Genomic DNA, 19428 nt, shown 5'->3' with positions numbered 1-19428 from the left:
GAAGAAGAACCACTGCACCTGTGTCAAGAAATTATGCCATAAAAACCACCCAGGAGAGCATATGTATGCAGGGTTTTTAATAGTATATTCATGAGTCACCAGGCTACGTAAGAAGGGAAGTCATTAGCAATTAGTGTGTTTCAGAGGGAATATCTATGCTTATTAAGCAGTGCATAGTATAACTGCATAGATCTTGATATAACAACAAAAAAAAACAGATTACAGGAACAGGATATTTTTGAAACATTGTAGAATAACAAATGGAAAGTGATTGCATTTTTGCCAAAGTTTGACTTCTCAAGAAAAAAAAAACGCACATTCACAGTTTTGAATGTGTACTTTCACTCTGTTTTGGCACATATCAGCAAGTAAGTCAGGAACAATAAAAATAATAATAACAGCATTACTATCATTACGGAAAACGTGTAATAGAATTACATGGACTATGATAAAATTGGGTGAGATATAATACTAGTTGGGATTTATTAGCCAACAATAGTCAGCTTTCAATATCACCACTGACATGTGAGAACCCAAAGAGCATGACACTGCAGCGTGGATATACTCAGCTGCAGGATGGAGAGCATGAGGACAAATATATATATATATATATAAACAGCACAGTCTAATTAATAATGCCATGCAACAGTGTATGAATGTTGCCCCAATTTGCCCCTTCTTTTCAATCCAATACAAGTGAAGATGAAAAGAAGATTGTGGTGGGTGTGATCTTGATTATTATTTCCACATCCTTGAAGATACCACAATTAGCTGTTCAAACTGTAGCGTACTAGATGTATATATTAGTTTTCTGGCACCTTCTAGTCTGTTGTGGCATTGCTCCAGAAAAGACAGGCGTCACATAAGCCTTGCCTCTGTCAGCTGTCAAGTGTGATGCCAACTAAGGCTTTTGGATTTTCATCAAAAGTCGGTAGTGCAGTGTAGGACAAGTTGTTTGCCAACAAGCTTTGGTTTATATTTTGGCTTTTGTTTCATTTTTGTAGATCTCTTTGAAGAAATTTAGACTAAATTGCCAAACCCTACCAGAAAATATTCTGAATAACTTTAGTTTATTGCACTCACTTTTACTTCTATAAAATTGTTTTTTAATCAGAATGAACTACAAAATTACATTCCATCCTACACTTCACACAATGCATAGTATACTGTGTTATTTGAAGTTAGATCATTTTTGTTCGGAAACAGTGTAAATAAAATAAAAAGCCATGGGACAGAAAATTAACACCAAACTGAGAGTTGTTTTTTATTTATTATGAGAATACAGCCATAATATTACAAGAATAAAGTCTCATTATGCCAATAAAGTAATATTTGCAGAATAAATAAGTCAGAAATTACGAGAAAAGTTGTTCTAATGAGAGCAAAGCTTTGAAAGAGTTTTTAAGATCTGACGGGAACAGCTCATCAAGTTTGTTCTTCCTTTGAAATAGTAATTTGCACAACTGTTTCAAAGTCATGGCACAAACAATAATTTAATGCCAATGTTTTAAAAGATTAAATCCTAACCGTAAAACCGATATCTAAGTATAACATCAAAAGATGAGCAATATTCCTTTTTGAGTTTTTTTTTTTTTAACTCATATTCATATTAATATAACTAGTTTTCACATTATGAAAACTTTATTCTCATTTTATTGCAACTTTATTGTGGGTGGGTGGCCGGTTCAATTCCCACTCTGGCTGCCACTGTAGTAGTGTGTGGCACCATCAGTGGAGATGGTAGTGCCGGTGCATGGCAGCCTTACCTCTGTCAGACTTCTTGTAATATTATGATTTTCTTCTCATACTACTTTTTGTAGGAATATTGTGATTTTTTTCTAATACCTGCCCATGTTATGTAGCTTCTAGGATTGTGGTGCCATTTCATAGCACAGTCGAGTAACTATGTTTCTCTCAGTTTTTATGAAAATACTACATACAGTACAGACCAAAAGTTTGGACACATTTTCTCATTGAATTCAATGAGAAGGTGTGTCCAAACTTTTGGTCTGTACTGTATATGAAAAAATAACACACTCTGACGATATAAGTTTACAGCTACAGCTCCAACAGGAAATTGCTAACTTTAAAAGCATTACTATGATGTTGGATTTTTCTACACACAATCACAAGCTGACACCCTTTGGGAACAGTTGAATTGTAAGTCACAGCATTGCACTCAAACTATGAAACAGCAGACTGAGATGAAGCGTGGGTTCTATACGCAATGCTGGCCATGATGAAAACTTCTTGTCAGACTTTGTTATGAAGCCTCTGCTATATATTGTGAAGAACTCATAATGACAGGCATTTGTTTTCATTACTTCTCCCCGTTTCAACCAGTACTGTAACCTAACTTATCACTGTACCTTAGTGATGTGGAATGAAAGGGCAGCCAAGGAGAGAGGGGCATGAAGAAACAGCATGAAACCTGGATGCAGCTTAAAGCTTGTGAGACATATTACATTGTAAAAAATATTGCAGAGAAACACAAGTGGTAGTTTGAGGAGGTTAAAAGTAGAGAAGCATTTGCTATACATAGAAATTGATGTTTCTGCAAGAGCAACTCTGGCTGGACTTGAAAATTAGGGAAACTGAGGAAGAAAATGTTTAAAAAGACCAGAAAATCAGAAAAAATAAAGAAACATTGAGAATATAGTGACAGTTGACCAGGCTATTATTAGGCTACGCTGTCTTGAGTCCTCTGAGTCCCATGGGTGATCATTATTGCACAGATAACCTCAACAGCCTTTTCCACATCCTCTTATGTGACACCAGGTGGGATTATCGCTCTTCTGACTGCTACTATATAATGGCCTTTGGAGGTTTGTTTGAGCAGATTACATCCACGGCAGTGAAGGCCTCAGCAGAATGGCTGACTCTCACTCCCTTGTTGATTTTGTTTGGGGGTAAGCTTTGATCATAGAAGTCACTTTCCAACTGTGGCTAATGCTATAAGAGAGGTGAAGTAAATTTTTCATTGGCAGGTGTCTAAGGATAGAGGAATAAAGGGATCCAAGAGGGTGAGGTGATATAATCAGAGTCACTAGAAAGGGAGGAACTGGTTGAAGATGTTATTTATGTGTTGAGAAACCTGTTGAGGGATGCTCAGAATAAAGTCACTTAATTAATAGCAAATAAATAAATGATATAATGAAATCTGATTTTTGTTTTTATACTCTTGTGGCTTGATTTGAATAGTTTTTAAAAAACAGACTAAAACTAGATTATTTTTATGTCACAGTAAATACACCTTCACTCAAAGGAGGGGGTTTATTTTGATACTCAGGATTATAGGTAATAAATACATTTATAGCAAATGAAGTAAAAGGAAAGGAATCAGACAAACAATGATGATCGCATTGAACAAGTTCAATTACTTTGAACTTGTTCAATGCGATCATCATCAATTACCTATTTTTAGGTGAGGGACATATGAAAAACATACACAACAATGTGCAACAAGAAAAAAGACTGAAGTAAACTAGCATTACTGGTTCAAGACAGTAAGTGATTTTGAAACCCATTGAAACAAGTTTCCATGTTAAGCAGCTGCAGTCTAGCTGTTGGAATCTACTGTAAAAAGAAAACAGACCAATTTCCAAACTTATCAAGGCCTCTAACAAATACAGTAAGAAACACCTTCACAAAGAAAGTTAACAATTATTATTAAAGATGTTATTTGGCTTAAACAAAAAAAATGAATAAACATCCTTTTCAAATGATCAAAAGTCTAAATACTTTACCCAGATAATGCATTAGCAATACACATACTTATAAAATTACCCTAAAATGGCCACTAATGGGTTTCATATTCTCTTCTTGTGTTTAGTTTGAACATCTCGCCTAATGCTGGACCATCAATTTTCAGTTCTTTTACGTTAAGCAGTCTGCCAGTCACAGCTCGTCTGGAGGATACTCACAAGTCTTGCTTGGTGTGGTATCAGAGGGTGTTGGGACAGAAGTGGTGATAAATCCTGTGTCCTCTCAGAAGGCGCTAATAATTCAAGATGATGTGGCCAAATGTCACAGGACATATTTCCTGTCCCCTGCAAAGACAGAGCCACTCAAGAACATGACAAATGGCCATGACTTTCATCTTTTCTCTAAGAATCTCACTAAAGCCTAAAACATGAGGCTCATGTTGTGCAGGGGTCACTGCTGTCAGGATCATTTCGAAAAGAGGCGGACACAACTCAAACAAAAATAAATGCCTGTGGTTGACAGCAGTGTTTAGAAAATACTAAAAACGGAGGATTCCGTTATATTAGACGATTACAACTTACCAGTAACAAAGTAACCTTTCAGGTCATGGTGTCTCTATGTTTAAATGGCAAATAGTTAAAATAATCTACAGGGTGCAAGTGTCAATAGTAAAAGCATTGTTACCACTTAAGTAACTCAAGTAAAAGTAAAAAGCACAGAGTAGCAACACTGCTCCTAAACATGCATTTTTTTGTTACTCAAGTAACTACTTACTACCTACTTCTGAAACTCAGCGACCTTAGCCACCGGAACAAGAAGCATGGATGTCGAGAAGATTTATTTGCAAACAAAAATTCCTCCCTTGCTTTTCCCCACTGGAACACACCCACCCGAGTGTTACATTCCCCACCAAGAGCCCTGAGACTCTATTGGCCCTGAGAAACTACTTTTTGGCAATCCTGGTAGTGAATATCTTTTCACCTTTATGTCTAGCTATAACATAGTTAAGCTTAATTTATTGCAAGTTAAACTGCCCTTTGTGCCACTAAATCTGGCTCCAGGCACAAATATTGTTACCTTTGCTTTAAAGTTAAATGGAAAAATGCCTCGAGGGAAGTAAGCGCTGCACATATTGCAGTTTAGTAAATCTCCATTTTATTCAAGTAGTAAAGTTTTATAAAGTTTTTCATGTCCAAATGACTTAATGTTGCATGGTTTCATATGGCCGTGAGTGGTCCTATAAAATAAGCAAACTAACTATTCTTTCTTTGTGAAATTAATACCATACATCTCCAGTTACGTAACTGTGCCAGATCAATAAATCTATCACCTCATTTGTACAAGTGATTCCTGATCTTGCATCCTACTTCTTTCAATGACAAGCTCTCTCACTAAGCCAAATCTACATTAGTTGTACTCCAGCAGCCTCAATAGCCTCTCCACACCTTTCTACTGTCTCCTGCTTCAGACATAAATGCTTCCTCTTTGAGGGTTTCCAGACAAAATCGATACGCAGAGAGAGTGTTGGCCAAAACAGAATCCAGATTTCCATCACTTCGGCCTTTTCTTATCCCCCAAGCCAAAGCCATCAAAGCCTGGGCACCTGCACAACAATCAGACAGGCAGACAAAGTCATCACAGTGTATCTCAAGGATAGATCCCTTATCTCCGCATTGGCCTGTGTGTGCTTCAGTTTTAGTAAGGTGTGATCACACTTAGCTTTAGTCATCAAAATTGAACTGCACAAATAAGGTGACTGACATCAACTTCAGTGCAAGTTTTCATGTTTCCTTACGGTCATATCGCTGAGATAAGCAATATATGGATAACATCAGCTTAAGACATACTCTTAGGTTTCTAAAGAATTTAACAAATTAAGAGAAAAAGCATAACAGGTATTTGTGAATGATAGTTTTTACTGAACTTATACCACAAACATTCATCCTTTCCCATGAACTGGATCTCTCTTTCTCACTATGACTTATACAGAAAGACCCTAGTTTTAAAAAGGACAAGTCAAAACAAAGAATATGATGAACACTTTTTTAAAGTAAGACTTGGAAGTTAGTTTTTGGTCCACAGTGGCTTAAGTCCTGGAAGGTGTGTCCCTCCACATGATATGGATGCACCTGTAGTAAAGCACACCGTAAAGAAAGAAAGATGTTTTTTAGAATTGAGTTTGGCATATATCTGTCTTTTTTGTTTATTGATAAAAATTTACACACAATTTAATAATCAAAGTTAAGTACACTAAATATATTATAATGAGCCCTGTGTGTGTGGTGTAGGGTGGTATATTAGTGGCAGTTAAGGGGAGTTGAAGGGCGGCAGCAGTGATGTCAGGGTAAATTGAGAAGATGTGTGCAGAATGTTGTATGACAGCACGGTAAACAAGAGCCAGGTGGAACAGTGAAACTTGAAATAACTGCTTTTTCTAAACAGATGGGCACAGTTTATGGCTTCTACACATGTTTATTAAGTGATGATATAAATAGAAATTAGACAAGTTGAGGTAGATGGGAATTGTGCAACACTATTACTTTTCTTTTAGATGGTTTTCTTGTTACGAGAACTATTTGTGATGCAACCATGCCTTCTTCCATGAGCTATTATTATTATTCTAGAATATTAAGAAATTTTTTTTGGGTGATGTTCATGGTAATTTCAGCAGTTTGCATTTTATAAATAAATATGATGTAATATATTAAGTCCTAATATATTAAGCTAGTTTGAGTCCCACACTAGCCAAAAGGACAATCTTTTTTAACTGCAGGTTAATGCACTCCATATACTGACTGCATCAAAGTCTGTTGAGATTCTTCCAGAAACTGAAAGTTTTCAGTTCCACGTGCATTTCAGAAAAGAAATGCATGTGGCCGAGCTGTATAGGGTGAGTTTTTTTTTTTTATCTCTACTCTTCATTGTTAGCTGGTTGGCCCTGTAAGGAGCATGACAATTTGTCCATGGGCTAAACAACCGGCCACTAGCTTATCGCCCCACCAGGGAAATCCCCAGTCATCCCAAATGCCAGTCTGCCCCTGGTTGCAGACAGAGGTCGGCAGGTTGGAAGATGTTTTCCTGGAACAAGGTGAGCTCCAGAAGATTGAATTCAAGGAGCTGATCTGAGAGGACAACTATGGAGTTCAGGGCAAGGAGGAAGAACCAGAAGGTCATAGAAAGCCAGCAAAGAACGAGAAAGGGCCAACCTGGAGCAAATACCAGGAAGGTTTGAGAACAAGGAGAAAAAGAAGTGAGAACAAAATAATCGCAGCAACTAGTGATACAGTTTACTACAAGAACACAGGAACAAACTAGAAACTCTCTCCTGCCTCATCCAGCCTTTTAAGCAGCTTCTTGATGAGCGCTGATGAAATGCAGCAGTGGGAAATAATGCCTGCGCACCCTACCTGCAGGGAAGTGACACCAGCAACACACACTGGATTTGTACTCAGTCTCACAGATATGACATAAGAGGTCTTGAAGTTTCTGCACATGGAAAGGCCAGCAGAGGTGCTAAACATCATTGTCTCATCAACTCAGTGAATATCAATCATCATTAGGACAAACACCCGTTAAAATCACAGACACTAAATTTGCAACCTTTCATGGTGACCTTAGGTGGAGGATAGCAACCAGAGCATGAGACAATACTTTAAAACACAACATGTTGTAATCACATTCATTTAAAAAGTGGAATATGCAAAGACAAATCTGCCTATTGTCTTCAATTTACGCCTCATTGTCGCTGCATTGTAACAATAACAAACGGACATATGCAAACCCTATTTAAAAATGTTATTTAAAAATATGTCAATGTTCGGATATTGGGGGGGTTACCTTAAGGTCTTGCTGAAAAAAGAAGTACTGCAGACCCGAAGCTGAACAGTTTGTGCTTCAGGAAAGTTTTTATAGTTGCCTTTGATCAAAGAGTTGCATACGGCAACACTTTGAGACTAGCTCCAATGTATATTCAACTTTGAAGATGAATATCTCTTTACACACATGCACATACCCATTTAAAAGAAAGCTGGGGAACATGTTTGAATATTTGATGCAATAATTTTATCATATTTGTTATTAATTTTACCTCTGATTCCCATAAAAATAATTATTTAATGCACATTTGTTCTGCTCTTTGACTGCATGTGTTAAATAGAGCAACTCTGCTGAACACAAAATTATTTATATGTTTGTCACCAAATGTAGCTGCTGTAGACTTGAGGGAGTAATGTTCATTTTGATTCCGGCATACTATATGAAAAAATGCCCACGAGTGAAAACTGTAACTTATTTGTATTGAAGAGCATTCATCAACATTTTCCTCTTGGAGCAGTTCCATGTCTTGCATTATGATAATCTTTCAATTTCTGGCTCTTTTCTGTCATGTTAAAACATTGTGGGGCTGGAAATATGAGCCAAGAGAAGGCATTTAGCTCATTGCCATCATCCTTCAAGCATTTGTGCATTTCTCAGCATCTCCAGTGTTCATGAGAGAGAGAAGTGACGGCTGGGGCTGCTCTTCTATTAATGAGTAATTCTTTTCCCCATGTCTCAAAAACAAAGTAGAGCTTAAAAGAGAGAAAACATCTACATCAAAAGCTGCCAAATCTCAAGAATAAAAGATGTTGAAAAGTACCTTGGCAAACACAATGTTTATTTTTAGTGTCTTTGATTGATTATGTTTTACAAATGGGGGAACACAAGCTTAACCCTCATTTTTAGTTTGGGTCATGTCCCCTCCTCTTCAAGCCACAGCCGTCCCACACTCAATGTGCAGTGGTCTACTAGGCTGCTAGTCCACAGCCAGAAGTGACTTTGACATTTGCTCAGGCACCCAATAGACTGTTCAGGCTTGAAAGGATATCCAGTGCTTTGACCCAGAACCACCTAATTTTTTTTGTTTTGTTTTTCTCCTCTTTCCCTTCTGTCAAAAACTCCTTTGTGACATCTGGTGTGTTGGCTCTCAAACCAAATCCTAAATAATGTTAAACATCCAACATTGCAAAATGACTCATCCTGCTTTGACCCCTGACTCAAATGATAGAAAGACACACGCTGATGAAATAAAATCAAAAAGAAATCACACACACAAAAATGGATTAGTGTGAAACTGCAACCAACTGCAGCTGCATGCTTTCAATTACATTTAAATATTCACAAACACACAAAGAAAAAATATTTAAGGATAATCACAATAAAAAATCCTCTAATGGTGAAACTGTATTCATAATTTTTTAACAGTCATCCATCAAGAAAGAACAACAGTGATTTAAAATGACATGACAGCAAAAAGATAAAACTGTAATGACGAGTTAACCTCTGAGTCAGATCTGCACCTTTTCTCGTGAATACTGCAGAAGTCCATCCTCGACTGTTTGTACCCACCAGATCTTGAGATGTCTCAGTCAGTAAATAATATAAGACTTTTTCAAAACCTTAGTTTTTGCAGAAATTAGTTATGAATCTACTCTGTAAGACAAAACAAAACATCCAGAAATGATGGGGGCGAAAGTCTACCAGGCAAAAGTAAAATGTTTTTTTCACCAGTCGGTGAAGTAAAAAGGAAATGTTGATGGGTAAATGATGATCATAGTCCAACTATAAGATTTATTTGTGAGACAGGAAAATGGGCTATGAGAGAGGGGTAAGACTCATGGCAAAGTTCATTGGGTGGCAAGCAGTCAGATTGAGGACCCACACCTCCATATATGGGTCACGCCCTATGCCTGCTTCATTGCTGTGCCCCAATTTGTGAGAACATTTAAGTAGTAACTTTTCACTCATCTGACAGCATATGTTAGAAAAATAATCCGTCACACTACTCAACAAACAACGATCAACTGTCGAGATTGGCCGTAATAGCACAGATGGTGCATATGTGAGGTTATATCTGCTAGAGATCATTAATAAACCTCTATGAGCCCTCTTCTTCCATCTTATTAAAGAGGTCTAGCAATACCAATGTGTCTCCAACCTTCTTACTTGGAAGCCAAGGTAAAATATTCACCTACTACACTGTTCTAAGAGATTGCTGAATAACAAAAAAAATGAGAAGCTTATGGAGTCTTCAAAGCCTTCTGTTCCCCTAAAAAAGAAAATAAATGTAATACTGATATCAGCTTACATCACCAAAGCCTCACAATCCTTTTACAAAACATGCCCATATCAGATAAGAGCGAGGAGGTCTAATGGTCGCTTCTTTTGGATTGCTCACAAGACAAAAACACTGCACAAAAATCATGTTTAATTTATCACTTGGTAACCAAACATGTCAGTCTTTGAAATATTGATGTCATCTACCAGATCCTTTCAAATTCAAGCATGCAATGACTTGCTGCACTTTGTGCCAACATACATATACCTTCTATCTACAGTGCATTTGTTTTTGTTAATAAACTGACTGCTCAATATTTTGGTGTGTTTATTCCATGCACAGGTGTAGAGCTTGTTTGAAAAAACATGAGTGCTGAAATTATCATCGCCCTCATCTATTGTATCTAATACTTAAGCCACAGCAGGCAGATATAAGCAATAACAACGTCTCAAAACTATTTGGCTATTATTCCTTGATAATCAGGTGGTCATCCGACAAGGTAATTTTGAACTAATTGCTAATCTTGCTAGTAACTGCTTTCAGGAATTATTTACAGTGCTGTGAATGGCCAGTAGTCTTATTTATGAATAAACATCCAGCTCATCTTCTTAAGATCTCACCCAAACAAAGAAGCATTATCAGTTACACCAACTAACTGGGAGGTCCTACAAGGATTCATTCAATGTTAGAATTCAGAGTACAGGTATGTTTTGTTTCCTGGTTATGTAATGTATTATTCTCAATCCAGATGCAGGCTCTGTTAATTACAAGTGCATGTTTTTGTATTTTTGTTAAATGCTATAAATTGCACTTCTGCAGGTTGGGTCTAAGGTGGGTCTAGCAAGGGCCTCAGTAGAAGAGACCCTCAGGGTATGAGCTGACAAGTGTTTGGCTGAGAGGCGGGGTGAGCAGGCAGGTGAATAATCCTGGAAACAAGGAGGGCATTCGTAAGTCAACACTTAGCTGGGGGCAGGCAAATGAACCTTCACCATTCAGCACAGCTTTATAACAAATCACTAAATAGTCAAAGCAATCAATCTCTGGGTCACATAGCTTTACGTGACCTGTCTGTTACTGCCGGTTTCTTTGGAGTGAGGTGGTGGTGACTTGATTGTAAGGAGGTGGTGTGATTGTTAATGAAAACTAACAGAGAAAGAGTGAGAGAGACATGTCCAAATACACTTCCTTGTAAAAAATAAAGAAAAAACAGCCAGCGACAAATCATTCCTATTGCATTGAGGGATACTGCTTATTCTCCACCCTTATGGAACCCATTCATTGACCATTTGAGTATCAGAAGCATTTTTCAAGCTGCATGCTGTGAACCAAGCAGGCTTTCTAGATTTCAGCCTGTTCATTCGGGAAATGAGGTGGACGTGGGGGTTGTGGGCAGTTTTTTTGCCCTCCCATATGAGCAGAGATTACACTATGAAGCAGGAGCCGTCTGCTCTCCCCAGAGGCTCGGTCTCTCAGTGGTTCACAGAGAGAGGATGAATTAGATGAGCAGGAGTCTCAGTTGGCCCCCAGAATCTGTACAGTTCACTGTTAATGGAAGCTGAAATGGTGAGCTCGATCGGCGCTTTATTTGTGCGAGAACCCATTCTAGTGTGAGTCATTCAGCATGAGAAAGGGAGATGGGATGAGGGACGATGAAGCGAGAATTCAAGCAAACTGCCTGAAAGAGGAAGCAAAGTGGATCTGCAAATGATCTCATCTCACTCCATGCAAAATTACATTTAGGACAGTGTGAGAAAACACTTACTGTACACATCAATACCTTTAACACAAATATAAGCTTTAATGTATCTGCATCTCAAGTTCCAGCTAGCAAATGCACCCTATACAACCAAACTATATCCTGTATGATTAATTTGGGTGGATTATCAGACAGCTTCATTAAGCTATTATGACTGTATAATGCAATATTTGTACACATACATAGTGTAGTGTCACTAGTAGGCTAGAGTGCATAATGAATGAGCCAATAAAACTTCTGAACCCAGAAAATACATAAAAACAAAGTTTGCACATGTATGGAATTTACAAACTTTGCAAAAACAAGTATCATCGCCCTTTGCTAATGTAGTTTGCTAATGTAGTCAGATATGTCTATAGTTAGGAAAAATACACAAATAAATGCTAAAATTAACTTAATTAGTAAAGTTAATTTGTAATTGAGTTATAAATAATAGCAAGGTCAACACTCGTTCAGTATAGAATAACCATCTCCTGAGTGCTGGTGGTCATTTTTGTGCAGAAGAACCAGGAAACAAAGCAACCTGTTGCACTGCTGTCTTTACAAAAAAGGTTAGAAAAGTCATATTGAGCAAAATGCTTTTTCAGTAATATCCATCTGACTTTGTAACAAATTATTTTTGTAGCTTATGATAAAAGTCTGGCTTTTGAATTGTGGCTGCACACATTTGCACTTTATGTTAATTATATCAAAACTGTAAACCTTAAAAGAGAACGCAGAACTGAAACACAATGAGGCCACATGTCATAGTGTTTTAATGGATCAGTGGAGTGAGAGTAAAAGTTCCTTTAATAATTTCTATTAATTAATGAATATGACTAAACTGTACTGGTTATGAAAGCTAACTTTATGCACCACAAACTTTTGTGAAACAGCATCCTTTAAAACAGCACACTCTTCATTCTTTATGTTCTCTCCTTTAACTATGTTTAGCAAAAAAAACAAAAAACTGAAATAGTCTTCGCAGAATAAGCTTACTGCCATTCTGATTGTATTCCACCACTATTTAAATTCCACAGCTTTAATGTAAATAATGCTAGACCGGAGCTGAGTTTCTTTAACAAATTCAGTCAAAGATGTAAAGACACCATTCTTTGAACAAAGATAAGTGTTGCCTTTACAGCAACTCCATCCCCGTGCACTGGTGTCATCAAAACAACTTTGCTTATGTTAATTTAGGTGCCTTGTTTGAAAAGGGTGATTTGTATTTTGAGGACTGCTTCCTACAGATCTAATGGAGTACCAGACTGCTTGGGCATAGCTTTTATCTGTTTATATTACCCATAATTAGAGATGATGAAGGTTTGCTGTGAATGATCTTCTGAGAGCCTGTTCAGTGACACAATTGTGTTTACCAGATGTGAGAAAACAAGTCTTTCATCCAGCAAAGATAAGAGGGTGATTTGTTGACCACTTGGTGGGCCTCTTCTGGGTATCGTCAGTTCTGATTTCTTTGTTCTTTTTCTCTTTTCAACACTCATACCATGATTAATGTTTACTTAATGTTTGCCTCAACATCATAGGTGAAGAAATGAAAAAAGCCTGATGGTATTTGTTTTTTTCCATTCTCTTCTCTTAAACTATTTGGCATGATTTTTTTGTCATCCCTTGTGAAGACCCATGACTTATTTACCCCTGAGCATTTAGCCATCCCGCTATCAGGATACAATAATTCATGAAGCACTTTTTGTACGTCAATATTCATTCACACAGTATATTGTGGGATTAAATATGATAAATTGTATTGTTATAACAGCTGTGTGGTAAGCAGAGTAAGCAGGTAGCATCCATCCATCATTTGCATAAGGTTAAATTCCAAAAGCAATAGGTCAAACAGACAAACCAAAGCTAAATCCACATGCAAATGTAGATTTGCATGTCTACATTTGCAAATCCATTTTTACCTGATTGGTTGTCCTTCCTCTTGTTCTGGGTCTAGTAACTCCACCAGACATGATAGGCTTTTTAGTGAGGTTAGCATTATTTTATTTTCATAACTTCAAAATGTTTCTGTTATGGATGCCACATATTAAATACACAACACTTTAACAACACTTTGGAAAGTTGGAAACATTAACAATAGTGATTTATTGCATAGACTGTAGCTGAAAATGACAGAGGAGTGGGAATAGACAGCCAGAGGACCCAAAGCTTAGATCTCAGCCGATCTGCCTGGGGCTGGACCTGCCTGAGGCCTGCAGTTCGAGAAGGCCAATAGTGGATGTTACTTTGACAGAAAACCAACTGCCTTAATCTTGTTGAAAGCCATGTTCATCTTTCATGGAAGCTGTATTTCCTGACAACTGTAACCTCCTTCAACAGAATAAAACCACAAACCAAAATGAGTTCAGGAGTGACAAAGAGCTCAACAAGTTTCAGATCTTAACCAGATCAATGTTGAATGTGCTGGACAAAGAAGTTTGATACCAGGAAGCGCCATCTCACCACTGACAGTTCTTGAAAAGACAAAAAATTTGATCCAAGACACAGCATTGGAGGCAAGTAGGATCCATGAAAGTATGCAGAACTTTTTTTTTTTCATACTTTCATGGGTCAGCACTTTTTTGACACCAAAAGGGGAACCATTGCACTGGTAGGTGGACATAATGTAATCCCTACTTGTGTATTCACACCGATTAAATGTTCCGATGTGATATGACATTCTGGTTTTTCCTCAAGAAAACCTTTGTGTTTGAGAATAAAGTGTCATGCCAGCAACATTCCACATGAAGGACAAACTTCTCCTTTGAGTATGCGACCTTAAGCAAATTGTTGTCATTTATTTATCTCAGTCTTGTATGGAGTAAATACCTATCTGCTTTTTGTAATCAAGGTCTTTTTGTATTGTGAAGAACTAAACTGAGTATGTACCTCAGTGAAGTAACCCATGTCATCTCTGTGTAGTATGATGTTTCATTTTATTAACTTTTTCTTCAACTGAAATCTTATTTTTACATTATTGATTCTTGAGAATATTTTTTTCTGAATGTATCTTTTCATGGGAAAATTCTGTGGCAAAAGAATGTACAAATATATGTCATTCTTATTTGCAGATTTGTGGAAAATAGTCACTATAATCAATATTAATTAATATCATGACATCATTATCCAGACAATGACAACATGTCTGACACATGGGGTTATGATTTGTTTTCATCCTTCTTTGATCCACGTGCACAGGGCAGACAGCTGAAAGCAACAAAAGGTAAGAAATTTGAATTGAAAGATGAAAGAGCAAAAAAACAAGTCTCTTTGGAAGAGCCGTATGTGAAGGAAATACAGGAGAAAGAAGCAGCTTTGATCACTCTGCCATCAAGTCTGAAGCATCCGGAGGTGGCAAATTGGTGCACTTGGCCAATTACTTTGGAGCCCAGTGATATCTTCAAAGGCCATCCTATGTGGTCGCTGATCTCTGAATCTTTTCTCTTTATAAGTTCTGCAGAAGTTTGATGGAGACAAAGCTTTAAACAGAGTGTAATCAAATACATACGTCCACTATATAAAGAGACGTTTTGATAACACTTTATTTGACGGGTTGTGAACAAGACTGTCATGATATTGTCATAAACATGACATAACACCTGTCATGAACATAAGTCTTCATGAATATTTATGACTGTTGTCATAAAGTGTCATTCAGTAAATCATGACACTTTTTATACAAAGTTGACATTATTCAAAATGTCTTCATTATGACAGCTTGACATTAACCAAGAAATCATGATCTGACATAAATTTGTTATAAAAGTATTACTGATTAAACTTTAGCTTTAATAACACAAAGCTACATAATTTTTAAAGTAATTTCCCTAAATGAGGTAACACATTTTAGCAGGTTTTATCAGGTTTGTTAACATTACCATTTTATTGTTTGTTCCTCTTTCCTCAAATTCAGAAATTTCAATACACCAAGTTTACTATGCTCTTATACTGTGCAATTACAGAAAAAAGGTCATGGCTTTGTCAGCTTCTCCTGACAAAACCAGAAATCACACTTCTCTTAAATTACAACTTTTTGAGGCACACCTGTGGCCAGTTGGACAACGGTGGCTTCTCATCTAGGGTGACATGAGCTCCCAGTTTCATCATTAAAACTGGAAGAATGTGGAGAACCATCATCTTCCAGGAGGAAATGTGGTCAGAAAAGAACTGTAAACCTCTGAGTTATGTTTAATAGTAAAAATAAGAGCATTTCCACACTCACAATGCAAAGGGAACTTAAGAAATTGGGAATGAACAGTTGTGTAGCCATGAAAAAACAGAGAGAAAAGCTTCAAATTTGAAAGGGAGGATAATGACTGAACTCTGGAGAAATGGAAGAAGGTTGTGGTGTGATGAGTCCAGATATACTCTGTTCTTGCTATGATGGGTTGTGTTGAAGTAGGACCCGAATGCAGACAGTCAGTGAGTAGATTTAATTGTTTAATGAAGAAATGATTGAAACCCCCTCCAAAACTTACAAAAATCACTAGCCAAGGCATCAGAACAGAACAAAACAGAGACTGGGAGCAAGAAGACAGTGAGGTATTACAGGAGGAACCCGCATGAACTGAGTGAAGGAGAAGTGATTAAACACTGGGAGAGTGAACATGGGAACTATAGACTGGGCTGATTGGTTAACAAGTTGCAGAGAGAGAGAGAATGGCACAAGGAGGTGAGGGAGAGTACAACGCATCAACTAAGAAAACTGCAAAAAAAATAACTAAACACAACAGAATAAATAACTGACATAATCTAACAAAAATAACTAAGAGTCGAGTGAACAGAAACAAGACTAATCTAACCAAAGAATAAGAAACTAAGTACCAAAGAACTATTAGTCAAAACTATGAACCCAAAATCTGAAACAGCCCAAGATCCTGATAGTTCTGAGTTTATCAGGGCAAGAAGAAAGGCAAATGAGGTGATGCACCTAAAGTGCATGGTGTCTACTGTACAAGTTTGTGGGGCAGTACGATGAACTGGGATTGCTGCGATTGGTTAAGTACTGTTTAAGTAACATTATGGGTCCTAAAAATGTGGTCAGCTGACTGGTTGACTGTACTGAATGACCAGATTATTGCATAGATTAGTGTTGGTTCCCTGACAGCATAAATATATTCAGATATGACAAGGTCAGAATTCATTGGGCTCAAATTCTGAAAGAATGGTTCAATGAACAAGAGGCATCACTTCCACTCATGGAATAAGGTCCACACCAAACAGTGTGGACCTTACTTCATTTGTAGTCTTTGGAATGTAATAGAGAAGCCATTGCACAGTGGTTAGTCTCTACTGTGCTATTATACAGTAGAGACTAAGACGGATCATAAGTACAATATATTGTTAATACATATCTGGATGGAAATACATCTGGTGACACTGCAGAAGCATATTTAAATAAATAAACAATGAAAGCTAAAATTGGTCTGACAAAATAGTAGAATGTGAAACCTTTTTTCTTTTGGTGGGGACTTTTCTTTGGCCAGGCAGTGTATTTGTGTACATACTGCCACTTTATGAGAGAAGAGCTATATATCTTGTAACGTTCAACTTGTCAAAGCCATTAGAAAAAAACTGCACTTCAAACCCTATTGACTGAGGTCCTTCTGTACGGTCTCAGCTCTTTGTGGTTTTCCATAATCTTGCTAGAGGTGACCAAGCATGAAATCCTACTGTAATCTCAGTCAGAGAAATTAGGTTTGTGACAAGTCTATTGATGCTTCCTAATGAAGTTGAATGGTCATAGTCATCGAGAGTCCTCCACTAAAAGCCCGATTGGTTCTCTAGTTATTTAATTCTGAAATGAGCTACACAAGTGCTTCACTGGATCTCAAGATGCTATACTTATTTTGTACATCACAAATACATTTGTTACACCTTGGAGTAAGCAATTCCACGACTTAATTTTTAGGAAAAAAACTGGAGGTATGTCAGTTTTATAAAGCTATGATAGCAGATGAAATATATACTGATAATAAATCAAGACTTGTTGGTGACATATGTTTAGGGAACAATCCGCTCATATTACTGTGAATTAAAGCCTGAGCAAAATGCTTCTGATTCTAGTTGGACCTGAGATGTTTGCATTGTGCCCATTGTATAAAAGCTGGAGGTAATTTGTAATCTGAAGAACAAAATGGGAACCTTTCGCTCTGGTGTCTTTAATCTGAACTGCACAGTGAGGTGTTTACCTGCAAATGCAGAAACAAGGCAGAAAGCACATGCAAAATTGAACAGATTTATTAGTAATGATTTTGCAGTATGCGACAGACTGGCGACCTGTCCAGGGTGTAGAATCGCCTCTCGCCCGGATCGTTAGCTGGAGATAGGCACCAACACCCCTCCTGATCCCTCTAAGGGACAAGGGTGTACAGAAAATGGATGGATGGATGGATTTTGCAGTACTCCTTAGCATGCTTGTTTAGCCAAAGTAAACATGATAGTATAACAGGTAAATGATCATTCTATTTGAAGAAAGATGAAAATGGCATTGCTATGTAAAGTCCTCCCTTTGTGTTTTTGGTCTGTGCATTGTCGAACAACAGATTAAAATGCAATGTTTGGATGGGGATGATTTTGTGTTGCGTAAATAAATATGGAAAAAATCTATATATTTATTGGGACCAGCTTCAAGATTGTGTATTTAGAGATAAACATGTAATAGGAAGGTGGTAGTTGTAAACAGAGAGGATGACAAATTATGTAAAGAGGTAGCATCTCTGTTTGTGGGTATTATCTATGCAATTATTGTATGAGGATTATAGACAAAGTAAAACCATCACTCGTTTACATGGGCTAAAGGCATGAAGCATCAAGAATAAATGTCCTGAGAACAAAATTAATAATATGTGAATATATTAACCCTATTGTGTTTATGGTGACAAAACACCTCAAAACGGTAAAAAACTGAACATTTCTTTGAATTAATATCTGTTAGAATTTATTAAACAACGCAATGAAACTTAATGTTCCCTTAAGTAATCAACAGTCTGTGTTAGCATCAAGGTAAATTGTCCCAAAAATATTTACCTCATAGTAAAAATGTCCAGAAATTCAATATCCAAAATGAAAATATGACAGACCCCTTCAAAATGTTCTGAAACAATATATGTAATCAGAGACATATCCACGGTAATAAAGGCTGAAACAAGACCGCTAGTAAAAATGACTAAGTTTGAAAACTGGGCAAAAAGTAGCACAGGAAATAGGATTGCTTGGAAATAGGTTTGTTGAATGATATTGAATCTTTATGGCATAGTTGCACTGTCTCATAATCAGACACTTCATAATCACAGAGCTCACTTACACCAGCCTTTCTAGTTAGAAGATGGATGACGTTTTTTCTCTAAATTGTCACTTTATAGATTAACGGAATTGAAAAAAGTGACTTCACAGAGCTAAGTGTCAGTGTTAAGAGCCTAAAGATTTTACACCCTACAACTTCACCTCAGTAAAACACCTGACAGCTCACTGGCAGGCTGTCAGCTGCTTAATTCACTGTGAACCAAAGGACCTTGCGTATCAGTTGGTATCTCTAGATACTTATTAAATATTTTAAATGTTAAGTACACAAAGTAGTTCATGTTTTGTCACACAAAGCCATGAGAAACTAACGTGAGTTTCGCCACAACTAAACCTATATCATAATGATGAAATTCAAGACCAATTTTAAAACAAGACCTCAGTAAACATTAGGCTTAATATTCACATTTATTTGTCTATGATATGACAAGACCTAGGTTTAAAAAAAAAAACAACGCAAAAATACATTGTGCAATCAGGAGTTCCAGTGATGTCATAATATTTGATGCCCATTAAATATTTTTTTATGATTAGCAAGAATATAGCACTGAAGTAATGTTGGTGCAAGTTGTCTGTTAGCAAGAATTGC

This window comes from Xiphophorus hellerii, chromosome 9, assembly GCF_003331165.1.
Source record: "Xiphophorus hellerii strain 12219 chromosome 9, Xiphophorus_hellerii-4.1, whole genome shotgun sequence".
NCBI lineage: Eukaryota > Metazoa > Chordata > Actinopteri > Cyprinodontiformes > Poeciliidae > Xiphophorus > Xiphophorus hellerii.
This window is presented reverse-complemented; position numbering follows the sequence as displayed.